The sequence below is a fragment of the Martes martes genome (assembly GCF_963455335.1).
Source record: "Martes martes genome assembly, chromosome: 14".
In the NCBI taxonomy this organism is placed as follows: domain Eukaryota; kingdom Metazoa; phylum Chordata; class Mammalia; order Carnivora; family Mustelidae; genus Martes; species Martes martes.
Window position 1 is genome coordinate 19,746,530 of NC_137902.1, and position 13,669 is coordinate 19,760,198.

General features: G+C 43.5%; 1 long non-coding RNA gene across 1 annotated transcript; it reads left to right on the top strand.

The window, feature by feature from the left end:
* The first annotated feature begins 486 nt into the window (after positions 1-486).
* Positions 487-7,211, top strand: LOC308354906. Its single transcript, XR_013967915.1, has 2 exons — positions 487-648; positions 6,803-7,211. It is a non-coding gene; the product is annotated as an uncharacterized lncRNA (long non-coding RNA).
* Positions 7,212-13,669: the final 6,458 nt, after the last annotated feature.

The window sequence follows — 13,669 nt, forward strand, 5'->3', positions numbered from 1 at the left end:
TGTTTTGATGCTTTCTGCCGGGAGCTTGGTTCAGACATGTTAAGTCTGAAGGGCTTGTTAGCTCTCCAAGTGGAGTGGCCCCCTGGATTTGGACGTTGCCTGGGGAAGTGATTTGGGGGGACATCTCTAAAGCCTCAGGAAGTGAGAGCCTGCTGAAGTACTGTCAGTACTGGCTTTGTCTCTCTCCTCTCTGCCCTCTTCAAGGTCGGAAACTCCCTGGAGGGCAGCTCTTCGCGCCCCAGCCCTTTCAGCCGGCAAAGTTCCTCTTTTTTCTCTTTGGGGAACAGTGAGAAAAATCAGCAGAAATGATGCGCCGTGGTAGGGCCTCCACTCCTTAACTCGCTGCGAGGGGGGAAAGAGGCAAAGCCTCATGGGGTGGAAACGCAGACCCGCCTCCTGTTTCCCGCCTCCCTGACGACAGCCCCGGAGCTCCGGGCTGGCGGGCGGGGCCTGAGGGGGGGCGGGGCCGCGGCGCGAGCGCACGCCACAGAAGGGGGCGTGGCCGCTCGGCTCGCGCGCTTGCAGCGTGCACGCCGGCCTCGCTCCTTCCTGCTCTTCCCAGGGTGATCAGCTGGTCTGCGCTCCCCTGACGTGGGCCGGGGCACGTCACCGCCGAATGGCAGCCTCCAGAAAGGCACCGCGAGTAAGGTGAGGGACTCTGCCGGGGAGCCGGCTTCTGGGCTGTGCGCGATCCCCGGGGCCCGGACGCGCATTTAGCACCCCGGAGGGCAGGAACCAGAAGGGGAGAAGCCCCAGGCGGCCCACCATAGTCTGAAGAGGGCCCTGGCTTGCGGGAGCCCCCTGAGCGGGAGCAGGGGGAGGGGACCACTGCAGCCGGGCAAGTTCCGGTTCGTTTCAGGAGGGCCGCGGGCACCCTCGGGCAGCCCGATCCCGGCCCCTGGCCGTGTGTGCCCGCGGAGCTGCGGCGCTCAGCCCGAGGGGCGGTGTCCGTGTCCCACCTCTCCCCCCTGGCCTGGCAGGAAGGCCCCCGCTGTTGCAGGAAGTTGGCCCCTGTAGGCGCCTCCGGGTGTCCGGGGAAGTGGGCGAGCCCCTATCCTTGCCCCTCTTCCCGTGGAATATAATCTGCAGATTTACAGCCCTGACAATACACCAGCAGTTCGCCTTATTGATCTACCATTGCCAGGAAGATTGGCACCCGCGGGCCCATCCCCACCCACATGGTTTCAGAGGCTGCGTAAGGGAATACTTTGGCATAATCTCTAGCAAGATCCCACCAGTAACCTGTCCTGGGCTCTCCCTGGGGACAGGAGGCTGGGAAGGGTAATCTCCTCATCTCAGACACATTTCAGCTCATACTCCCGCCACAACTGGGCTATACTTCTGACAAAGTGGGAGACTGAGAAATGTTTGGAGATCACATAGACGGGAAGCCAGAATCCTTGGCGATCCGCACGGGATCGGGGGTCAGTCATCCTCAGGCCAGTTGAGACTTGAATGAATACACTTGGAAGCATGGCCAGGCTCACTTTCTGAACACAGACCATGGCTTGTAGTTATGGTTTTGAGTGGACAGATCCCAAGCTGACCTTGACCTGGCCTTGGCCTTGCCATGTCATGTTGGGGGTGAGTAGAGAACCAGACCTATCTTGTGGAAGGATGTGGGGAGGTGTGGCAAACCTGGTGTGGAAGAAGTTGCCTTATATTAACTGCTGACAATGGGGTTAGGCAGGTGGCTAATGATGAATTAGGTCCTAGGCACATAAGTAGCTTCGAGGACCAAGATTAGATTTATAGAATCACAACATTTTGAGGGCAGAAGGGTCTTTCAGCATTAGCTGGCAGAGCCTCCTTACCACACACGGAAGGCAGTTGAGAGGCTGAGAAGGGCTGTTTGCCCTAGGCCCTTTCCCTACTGGCAAAATTTAAGAGCTACTCAGTGTAAAACATGAGAACTTCTTGCAGTTCGGGTAAAACTGACAGGTAAAAAAGGGTTGAGCTGGCTTCTAGTGCAACTGAGTACAGGAGACCAACACTGGCATTAGACTTGGCCTCTTTTTTGCATCTCTTGGCTCTGATTTCTTAAGTATTGGCTTTGTTTTCAGGCAGACTTTCCTTCTGGAAGTATGACCATTCTGTGCTGGCAGCTGCAGCAGAAATAGAGCCCTCTTTCCTAATGGTTGGAGCACAAATCCCAGATCTGATTTCCAGTGGGCTGACCTGACCCTATGTTTATTCCTGAACCAGTCATGGCCACAGGGATAGATTGTCCAGGCCTGGGTCCCAGAACTTGGTGGGTGAGGGGATGAGATTCATCCCTACTCTGTGGACTGAAAATGGAGACATGACAGGCTCAGATGGAAACCATTGTGCTTTGACCAAAAGAGGGAGGGGTGGATTTTGGGTGGGAAAAGACTGCATTTCTCACTAATGCACCCTAAAACTTGTTTCAGTCTACCCTTATTTGAACTGAGGTGTGATTGAGCAACTTGGTCCTTGTTTTGTCCCATCCGAGTGATAGATGTGTATGATTCTCATGGACCAGGGTAAGGGAGATAGATGATAAGCACAACCCTGCTGGGATTTCTTTAAAAAGAGAGAGAAAGAGATACCCTTCCCATCTTGTGCAAAGATTGAACAGGAAGTTCTCCACATGCTTCTTTCCCCAGACCCACCTCCTGACACATGGTACATCATGACGTTGAGAAGGTGTAGGCTGAAGAAGTCCTGGGAATGGGAAGAGCACTGTGCTGGCTGTTGGGAGGCCTGGACTGTATTTCTAGACAAGCTCTGTCACCAGCTAGCTGTGAGGTTTCCAGCAAGTTGTTTGATCTCTGTTTCTGTTTCTTTGTCTAGAGGAGGGAGCTGAGTTGGATGGTCCCTGAGGTACATTGTAGCTCTAACATTTAAATGGTAGCCCTTCTTCAACCAAGCCTGAGAATGTATCTCTTCAAGGATCTTGGATTCTGCAGAGACCAGGGTAGGACAGGAGCAGAACAATGTAATGTTTACCTGCTTCATGGCCCCTTTGAGCCTGATGGGAAGGTAGAGGTAGTGATGCTTAGGGAGAGAGTTTGAATTCAAATTCTCCCATGAGCATCCCGTGTCAGACCTGATTTCTTGTCTGGGCTTTGCCTGTGGTAGGTTATCTTTGTTCTCTTATAAAGTGAATGAGTAGAGCTACATCTGAATAATTTCCCTCCAGCTCTCTTGCCCAGGTCCTAATTAGTCACTGGGACCAGTTAACTCCGAATGTATAGAGAAACTGACTTCCTTGGCTCACCGTCTTGTCAATGGGTATATGAAGTCAAGGGAAATCAGGTGATCTTTGTCCAAAAAAAAAAGAGGTTTCTTACTTTGTAAAATATTATAACAGCTTTATTGAGATATAATTCTTGTACCACACAATTTACCTTTTTTTTTTTTTTAAAGATTTTATTTATTTGACAGACAGATATCACAAGTAGGCAGAGAGGCAGGCAGAGAAAGAGGGGGAGCAGGCTCCCTGCTGAGCAGAGAGCCTGACATGGGGCTCGATCCCAGGACCCTGAGATCATGACCTGAGCCGAAGGCAGAGGCTTTAACCCACTGAGCCACCCAGGTGCCCCACAATTCACCTTTTTAAAACATACATTTCAGTGGCTTTTAGAATATTCGCTAGAGTTGTACAGCCATCAGCACTGTCAGTTTTAAAACATCTTTATGCCTCTGCCAAGAGAAAGCCTGTACACATTAGCAGGCAGTCCTCATTTCCCCCAGCTTCACTCTAGCTCTAGTCAGTGGTTAGTTTCTGTCTCTGTGGATTTGCCTCTTCTGGACATTGTGTACAGATTCATACAATATTTCTGTGACTGGCTTTTTTCACTTCGCATAAAATGTTTTCAAACTTCACTGTGTTGTAGCATGTTATCATTATTTGATTCCTTTTTAATTGCCAAATAGTATTCCATTGTATGGATAGACCACTTATTTATCCATTCATCAGTTGATGGACATTTGGGTTGTTTCTGTTTTTTGGTTATTATGAATATGCCATGAATATTTGTATACAAGTTTTTATGTGGACTTAGATTTTTCAGTTTCCCATACCTAGTGGAATTACTGAGTCATGGGATAATTCTTTATTTAATGTTTTGAGCAACACTGGACTGTTTTCCAGAGTCGCTACACCATTTTATATTCCCACCAGCATTGTTTGAGGGTTCCAGTTTTTCCACATCCTTACCCATACTTGTTATTGTCTTTTTTTTTTATTATAACTTTCCTATTGCATGTGAAATTATATCTCATTATGGTTTTGACTTGCATTTCCCTAATGGATAAAGATGTTTAAAGTCTTTTCATGTGCTCATTAGCCATTTGTATATCTTCTTCGGAGAAATGTCTGTTCAGAAACGTCTATTCAGGGGCGCCTGGGTGGCTCAGTGGGTTAAAGCCTCTGCCTTTGGCTTGGGTCATGATCCCAGGGTCCTGAGATCGAGCCCCGAGTCAGGCTCTCTGCTTAGCAGGGAGCCTGCTTCCTCCTCTCTCGCTTCTGCCTGCCTCTCCACCTACTTGTGATCTCTGTCTGTCAAATAAATAAACAAAATCTTTAAAAAAAAAAAAGAAATGTCTGTTCAGATGCCCTTGACCATTTTAAAATTGGGTGGTCTTTTTATTGTTGAGTTGTAGTAGTTCTTTATATACTCTGGATGTTAGGCTCTTATCAGATATGAGTTGCAAATGTTTTCTCTCATTTTTTGGTTGTCTTTTCACTTTTTTGATGGTATCCTTTGAAGTACAGAAGTCTTTAATGAAATCCATTGTATCTCTTTTCTTTGGTTGCTTACGCTTTTGACGTCGTATCTAAGAAATCATTGCCCACTCCAAGATCAGGCAGATTTATGTCTGTTCTTCTAAGAAACATATTTATGTTTATGATCCATTTTGAGTTAATTTTTGTTTATGGCATGTGGATATCTGGTTTCCCAGCATTATTTGTTGGAGACTATTTATTTTTTTCTCCATTGGGTAGTTTTGGCACTGTTGTCAAAAATTGGCAGTACTCATGAAACAAACTGAGGGTTCCTGGGGGTTCCATGGGTAGGGATAGGTTGGCTGGGTTATGGACATTGGGGAGGGTATGTGCTATGGTGTGTGCTGTGAATTGTGTAAGCCTGATGATTCACAGACCTGTACCCCTGGGGCAAATAATACATTATATGTTAATTAAAAATGTTTGAGAATAAATAAAAATAAAAATAAAACTCACACACAAAATTCACAGTAAATGTGAGGTTTATTTCTGAACTTGTTCTATTTCATTGATTTGTTTCTTTTTTTTTTTTTTAATATTTTATTTATTTATTCGACAGACAGATCACAAGTAGGCAGAGAGGCAGGCAGAGAGAGTGAGAGGGAAGCAGGCTCCCTGCCGAGCAGAGAGCCCGATGCGGGGCTCGATCCCAGGACCCTGAGATCATGACCTGAGCCGAAGGCAGCGGCTTAAACCACTGAGCCACCCAGGCACCCATCTTCTAAAAGTACTTTTAAGTAAAACGTTAATTGAAGTATAAAATGCTTCCAGGAAAGTGCATACATTAGAAGAGTACAGCTCCTTGAATTGTGGCCCAGTGGGGCACTGGTTCCTGAGGTCACCCATTTCAGCATTGGCAGAGCCAGGTTTTCTAAGAGCCAGGGCTCCTTCTCCTTCTGGTTTGTCCTGCTGTTGCTCTGAGCAATTAGCTGGATCCCCTTTTCTTTAAGCTCTGTGACAGTCCCAGCTGCCTCACCCCAAGCACTGCTGTTGTTTCAGGGAATATGAAGCGCCTTGGGGCATTTCCTCTGTGCAAAGGTCCTGGGGCACAAAGGGAGTTTCCTTGGAGGAGCTGGAAGGTGGGGCTGGAGTCCAGAGACAGGGGCATTGATGCGGTGGAGGGTGGGAGATGGTCTTACCCAGCATAGCAGCTTCAGGTTTTTCAATTTTTAAAGTCTGTCTGTGGTTGTTAGGCCCTGAGAACTGGTGATCATGACAGACCACAAAATCTTCTTTGGAGCTTTTTAATCTACAACTTTTTTTTTTTTTTTTAAATTACTTAATACCCACATGATTCCAGTTCTTCCTAATTCCAAAGAAAGGAAGAAAGACCTGATTGGTGATGAGGTCATACAATAGAAACTTTCTGTTTTACTCTCTCTCCACTTAAGAGTGGTTCCTGCTTGGCTCTTACTTCCTTAAGCCACTCTGCAGCTCCTTTGTGCCAGAGAGCTGGGGGAGGGGGGCGGTGTCATGGGGATGGGCTGTTTTTACAGCTGTGTTGAACTCCAACCTGAGAGCAGTCCATCCCACTCCTCACACACTCCAGCGACTCCATTGAGGAGGGAGAGGATGTAAATCATGCCCTCCCCCATGTGTTCTGAGCTCATTTGTCTCTGAGCCTCGCCCAGGGGCCTCTTAACTTCTGACTGTTAAGTAGTGAGCCAAAACTGCCCAGAAAGGTGACTCTTCAGCCTAAGAGTAAGGCCTGCCCCTTGAGCCAAGCTCCCCTCCTATCTACAGGTGTGCCTGGCTTTTCACGATCAGAGCATTGACAAAACCCCAGATTGATAGGGCCACACACTGGGGAGGGCCCCCACCTCTTCCTCTGGGGGAGGAAACTGCTTTTCTCATAAGTTCAGTGAACTAGCAGTTCTCCAAGGACTCTAGTTTTGACAGTCATGATTTTATGAAGATATATAGATATCAGATTTTTAAAATGCACTGTGGGAGTTCACCAGTAATAACAGAGCTAAGGTTTACTGTGTTCTCTCTGGGCTCCAGATACAGTGCAAAGTGCTTCTCGTGTGTTCTTTTGTCTCGTTTCAGATAGCCTTTTGGGTCACCTGTTCTTTTCCCCAATCAGCAATGAGCAATGGATTGTGAGAATTGACGTGCTGAGCTGCAGAGCAAACGAGATGGCACTTTCTGGAAACAAGGGAAGCCCAGCTCCTTGCACCTGAAGGGCTCCAGCTCACAAGACCGCATGCTGTTCCCAGACTTTCTCCCGTGGGGACTTGTGCTCTGAGACAACACTGTCGTTACTTCTCTTTGAAATGTGTGGGGGTCCTACAGCATCTGCTGCTTATTTTGTGAACTTCGGCCAAAAGGAGGTCCTGAAGAGGTCCCACAGCCTCCTCCTCGCCCTACCTTCTCGGCACTCTGGGGCTCCTCTTTTGATCATCTGCCCCCCTGATAAGCCCTCGAAGCCTGCAAAGATCTCAATTGCCCACCAGTATCTGTCTGTCTGTGTTTGTCTTTTTCTCTATGAACCAGAGCCATGTAGATGGGAGCAGTCCTGCAGCATGTCTGGTATTGTCACTGTAACCATCGCTGGCCTACGCACCTTTGCCACAAATGCTTTCACTGCGTAAGTAATTAACCATAAGGCATTTGTGTCATAAAAGAAAAAAAAAATTGGTTGACACAGTTTAGTTTCATTTCTCTAGATGCAGTACTCCCGTTTTTTTATTATATAAATCTTAACCTTCATAATGGTCTATACAGTGGTGCACTTTTGAACCCACATCTCCCATAGAACTTTAGAACATCTATCAACAGACATGTGGTAATATGCCAAGAGGAAATGCCAGTATAGAAGTTTTTCAGAAGGGGTCCTGCGTGGCTCAACTGGTTAAGCATCTGCTTTTGGCTCAGGGTCCTGGATTGGGGGTCTGCTTCTCCCTCTCCTTCTGCACTCCCCCTGCACCAGCTTGTATGCTCACACACTCTCTCTCTCTCAAAAACATACATAAATTTTTTTTTAAAAGAAGGCTTTCACAATGCAATACAAAGCTCAGTAACAAATATCCATCCTAGTATTTCTTTTAACGAAGGAAGAAATTTTAGTGGGGAAAAAAAATGTGATGCTGAATGAAAAGATGAATTAACAAGAAAAAAATAATATTATAAACAAAAGACTTTGAAGAAAAGTGCATAGGTACAGTCCACAAAATAAAATCAGTTATTTGTGCAGTATTGCGATGAATCTATACTATATGTTTTGAATAGATTCAAGAATTTACATTTTGTAATAGTCTTTTAAATTTTGTTGTTCATTTTTCATGTTTCATTATGTTCTTTTAAATGAATGTCCCTCTTTTATTTTTCATGGTTTTATCTTGTATAGCAAAATTGCCTTATGGCCAGTTAGTTAATGTGGCAAAAATCCCTGCAGCAAAGATGTTATGGTGAAAGCACCTAGAACCCTCCTGCAGACAGCAAATGTACTAACACCTTACAGATGTCTCAATTACTTGGATTAAGAGGCCCCAGCTCAATACTTTCAGGAACAAGGCAGATAGCATGACATATGAAGCCCACTGGCTGGGTACTGGGCACCACTGCTCGACTCCACCATGTCTGGTTGCAAAATTTTAGCAAGAACCACAGGCCCAATCTTAACAGATCTTTTGTGTGTGTGTGTGTGGTGGGGTGAAATCTCTTCATTTTTCTGTGTTGGCAACGATTTTTTAAAAATCTTAAAATACCATGTGGGATGAGCTAAAATACCTATGGGCCAGACTTAGCCCTTCGGTACCAAATTTACAACCTTTGATGGTGGTGTTCACTTGCATGAGTTTTGTGGTGGAAATTATCCAGGGAATCCCCTAATCCTTCACTTTGCTTCATGTGTGTATGGATGTAGCCCTTGCTCTTGAAATTATAACCATCCAGGGTTTGCTATGCTGGGTTTGCACAGCTGACTTGAGAGACTGTGGCCTGAAGAACAAGAGAAATAGAGGGGAAGCAGTAGACCAGTCTTCTGCAGTAACCCGGCTGTGTAGTCTTGCTCACATGAATCTCTTGGTTTGAACATCCTCATTTATAAAATGAAGGTTTAGATGAAGGGATCCTTCCAGTTCCCAAATTCCGTAAATCTATGGCCTTAATATAAGTGATTGAATTAGTACTCCTTTTTTTGTTCGTACCTAAAATAATCCAGACTAGGTACTTAGAGACTCAGGCTTATGGTACCCTAGGGAAATAAATCTAATTTACTAGAGTACAGGGGAACTCTGTGGTGTAATTTTTCCTGCCTGTTTCCTAAAAGGAGAGGCTAAGTGAGGGTTCACTCTAATATGAAGTGCTACCTCACTTTCCCAGTGACAAAAGTCATTAGAAATTTCATTTAGAAAAAAAAAAAAAAAAGAAATTTCATTTGAAATATGGAGAGAGCAGGTGGAGGAAGGACAAATATATGGATAAAGAATAATAAGAACAGACCAGGATGTGGAAATATTGGAACTCTTATTCATTGCTGGTGTGCGTATGAAATGGTGCAACCACCTTAGAATACAGTTAAACAGTTCTTCAAAATATCAAATATAGAATTACCTTACCATATGACCTAGCAATTCCACTCCAAGGTATAACCCAAGAGCAATGAAAATATATATCTACAAAAAACCTTATACATAAATATTTGCATCATTATTTACAACAGCCAAAAAGTGGAAATAGCTCGAATGTCCACTGAAAATTTTATCTATTTATTTATTTATGACAAAATTATATATGTTCAAGGTATGCAGTGTGATGTTTTGATATATATATATATGTTCTGAAATGATTCCCACAATTGAACTAATTAACATATCCATTACCTCTCATACTTTTATTTTTGTGGTGAGAACATTTAGAATCTACTCTCTCAGCAAATTTCAAATGTATAATACATTATTATTAGCTATATTCACCAAGTTGTACATTAGGTCTCCAGAACTTACTCATCTTATAACTAACAGTTTGTATCCTTTGATAAATATTACCTCTTCCCCCTTTACTCTCCACTCCAGCTAGCCTCTGCTAACTACCATTCTGCTCTGTTACTATGAGTTCAAATTTTTTTTTTTTTAGAATTCATATATAAGTGAGATCATGAAATGATTGTCTTTCTGTGTCTGGCTTGTTTCACTTAGCACTTTGTTCTCCAGGTTCATTCATGTTGTCTCAAATGGATGGTTTCCTTTTTTTAAATGCAGAATATATTTCACTGTGTATATATTATCACACTTTCTTTATCCATTATCTGTTTTTTTTTTAAAGATTTTATTTATTTACTTGACAGAGATCACAAGTAGGCAGCGAGGCAGGCAGAGAGAGAGAGAGGAGGAAGCAGGCTCCCTGCTGAGCAGAGAGCCCAATGTGGGGCTCGATCCCAGGACCCTGGGATCATGACCTGAGCCGAAGGCAGAGGCTTTAACCCACTGAGCCACCCAGGCGCCCCTATCCATTATCTGCTGATGGACCTTTAGGTTGTTTCCATGTCTTGACTATCATGAATAACGCTGCAATGAATATGGGAGTGCAGATATCTTATTAAGATGGTGATTTTTGGATATATCCCCAAAAGTGGGATTGTTGGATCATATGGTAGTTCTAGTCTGATGTTTTGAAGAACCTCCATACTAATTTCCATAATAGCTGTGTTGTTTTACATTCCCACCAACAATACACAAGGGTTTCCTTCTCTCTACGTTCTCCCCAACACTTGTTATTTCTTGTCTTTTTTTAAAAATATTTTATTTATTTATTTGACACAGAGAGAGGGATCACAAGTAGGCAGGGCAGCACACAGAGAGAGAGCGAGGGGGAAGCAGGCTCCCTGCTGAGCAGAGATCCCGATGTGGGGCTTGATCCCAGGCCTCTGGGATCATGACCTGAGCTGAAGGCAGAGGCTTAACCCACTGAGCCACCCAGGCACCCCGTATTTCTTGTCTTTTTGATAACAGCCATTCTAACAGGTGTGGGGTGATATCTCATTGTGGTTCTGATTTGCATTTCCCTGATGGTTAGTGACGTTGAGCACCTTTTCATAAACCTGTTGGTTATGTGTATGGCTTCTTTGGGAAAATCCGTATTCAGGTCCTTTGCCCATTTATAAACTGAGTTATTTCTTTTTTTTTTTTTAAACTGAGTTATTTCTTTTTGCTACTGAATTGCATGAGTTCCTTGTATATCCCAAATATTCATTTGAATGGATAAATAAAGTGTGGCATATCCAGACAATGGAATACTATTCTGCCATAAAAAGGACCGAGACACTGATACAGGCCACAACATGGATGAACCTTGACAGTATTACCCTAAATGAAAGAAACTGGACACAAAAGGTGATGTATTGCATAATTTCATTTATATGGAATGCTCAGAAAGAGGAAACCCTACAGAGACAGAAAATAGATTAGTGGTTTTGTAAGACCGGAAGTGGGGAGATGGGGAAGTGAGGAGTGAGGGGTTTCTTTAGGGGGGATTAAAAGGTTATAGTGGTGATGGTGGCACAACTCTGTGAAAATGTTAAGGCCCACTTACTTGTGTACTTTAAGTGAGTGAAATATATGGAATTATAATGTGAATTATATACAATTCAGCTGTTTAAAAAAAGAACAGTAAGGATAAAAAGGTTTAAATGAAGGGATGTATGAACAAAAATGTAAACAAAGGTTAATGAGAAACAGGAGAAAAGAGTGTTATAGACTAGATTAAGTTACTAATACATATTTTTAGAGCTCTTCATTTTATGCTGAGAAGGGGCTGCTTTTAGCAGGCAAATTATGGTTAGAGGAAGGGATGTTAAACAATCAGAAATGATGATTTTTATTCTTGGCTATGGTCCTAAGCGTGAAATTGTTTTCCTGATATTTTTATGTAGTGTTTTGAAGTTCAGGCAGACTGCTCCTCTGTTTTTCGATTCCATTTGTTTGAGTTTGGCTTATTTGAGTTAATAATGAGGATGCATTATGGCAAGGGACACTCATGACATAAGTACCAAGAGGGCTGCCAAAATTCTGCAGACCTTGCCAAGCCCCGGTGAGTTGCCCCACGCCTTGCAAAATCCAAGTCACTAAACAGGAAGAGTGAAGGACTTGCTAGTTGGTGCTAAGTTTGGGGCATTCTGTGTTTATGTGCCAGGGGTAAAACATTTCGGCAAGATGTGATTGACTTAGTTCAATTGCACAAGGGCAATTTCAGTGGAGTTGGAATCCAGGCCATGCTTTGTCAAATTCTTTAGAAGTCACATACTATAGGGGCCTGGCAGGTAACAGAAGAACCTACATGGTTAAATGGAGGGCTCCCTGTCCCATCTTAAGGGAGAAGCCCCTGCTCTGTTCATGCTGCTTGTTGCTGCATAGAAGTGAGGGCCAGTGTTGCCAAACCAATCTTCTGATTTTTCAAAAGAAGCTGAAGATAGGGATTTTTAAATAGCAAACCTTTCCTTTTTTAAATGTTGCTATCTAACTAGAATTTAAAAATGCAACAACCCACGGAATGGGAGAAAATATTTGCAAATCATATGTCTGATGAGGGACTTGCATCTAGAGTATATAATGAATGCTTACAACTCGATACTGAAAAAAAAAAAAAAACGATTTTAAAATGGGCAAATGTTCCAAATAGCTATTTCTCCAGTGGAGATATGCAAATGGCCAATAAGCACATGGAAAAAAAGCTCAACATCATTAGCTATCAGGAAATGCAAATCAAAACCACAAGATACTATTTTATACCTACTATAATGGATGACTAAAATAAAAAAGAAAGATATCAGCGAGTGTTTATCAGTATGTGAAGAAATTGGAACCCTCATACATTGCTGGTGGGCATGTACAATGGTGGCGCCACTTTGAAGAACAATTTAGCACTTCCTCAAAAGGTGAAACATAGAGTGACCATATGACTCGACATTTCTATGCCTACATATATACTCAAGAGAAATGGAAGCATGTCCATACAAAAACTTGCACACGAATGTTCATAGCTGCATCACTCCCAATATCCAAAAAGTGGAAACAACCCAAATGACCATCAACTGATGAATGGATAAACATTACATGGGATATTATTTGACAATAAAAGGAATCAAGTACGTACTACAACATGGATAAACCTTGAAAACATTATGCGAAATGAAAGAGGTCAGCTACAAAAGACCATATACTATAAGACTACATTTATATGACACAGCCAGAAGAGGCAGATCTATAGGAAGTAGATTAGTGATTGCCTAGAGTAGAAAGGACGGAGGCAAAAGGGAAGTAAATGCCAAGGGAAATGGGCGGTAAATGCCAAGGGTGCTAAAAATGTTCAAAAAATTGAATATACTAAAAGCCATTGAGTTGCACACTTTACATGGGTAAATTGTATAGAAAGTGAATTATATGCCAATAAAACGGTTGTGAAAAATGACTATAGCGAGAGCCACACAAAGCATATCTGCCAGGCTGCCAGCTTCAAGTCTTTTGATTAGAACTTGATCAAATGCACAGCAGGTCTGGAAGAGGCTGGTCAAACCCAAATTTCTAGGAAACCGGAGAAGAGGATGATCTGCCCGTTCTAAAGTCACACGCCTATTTAGTGGCAGAGTCAGGGCCAGAACTTGTCCTTGACCTTTACCTCTAGGCCATGCTGTTTCTATCCAAAGCCCAGATTTCAAGGCAGAGCCAGGAAGGGATTGTGAAAAGTCAACATCAGGAACAGCTGGATATACTCTCATCCTTTTCCCACATTTTCCAAAGGTCTCTCAAAGACTTCTTGAGAAAAGGATAAAATATGGTAAAAAGGAATCCTCCTTAAAGGAAGAGACGGACACAATGCTTCCCTGAGCCTCTTTTCCTGAATCATGGGGAGGTCTGCGTGTTTCAGTCACTTACTCTGTATATTCCCGATTCATTTACACTTAGCTCATCATTATGT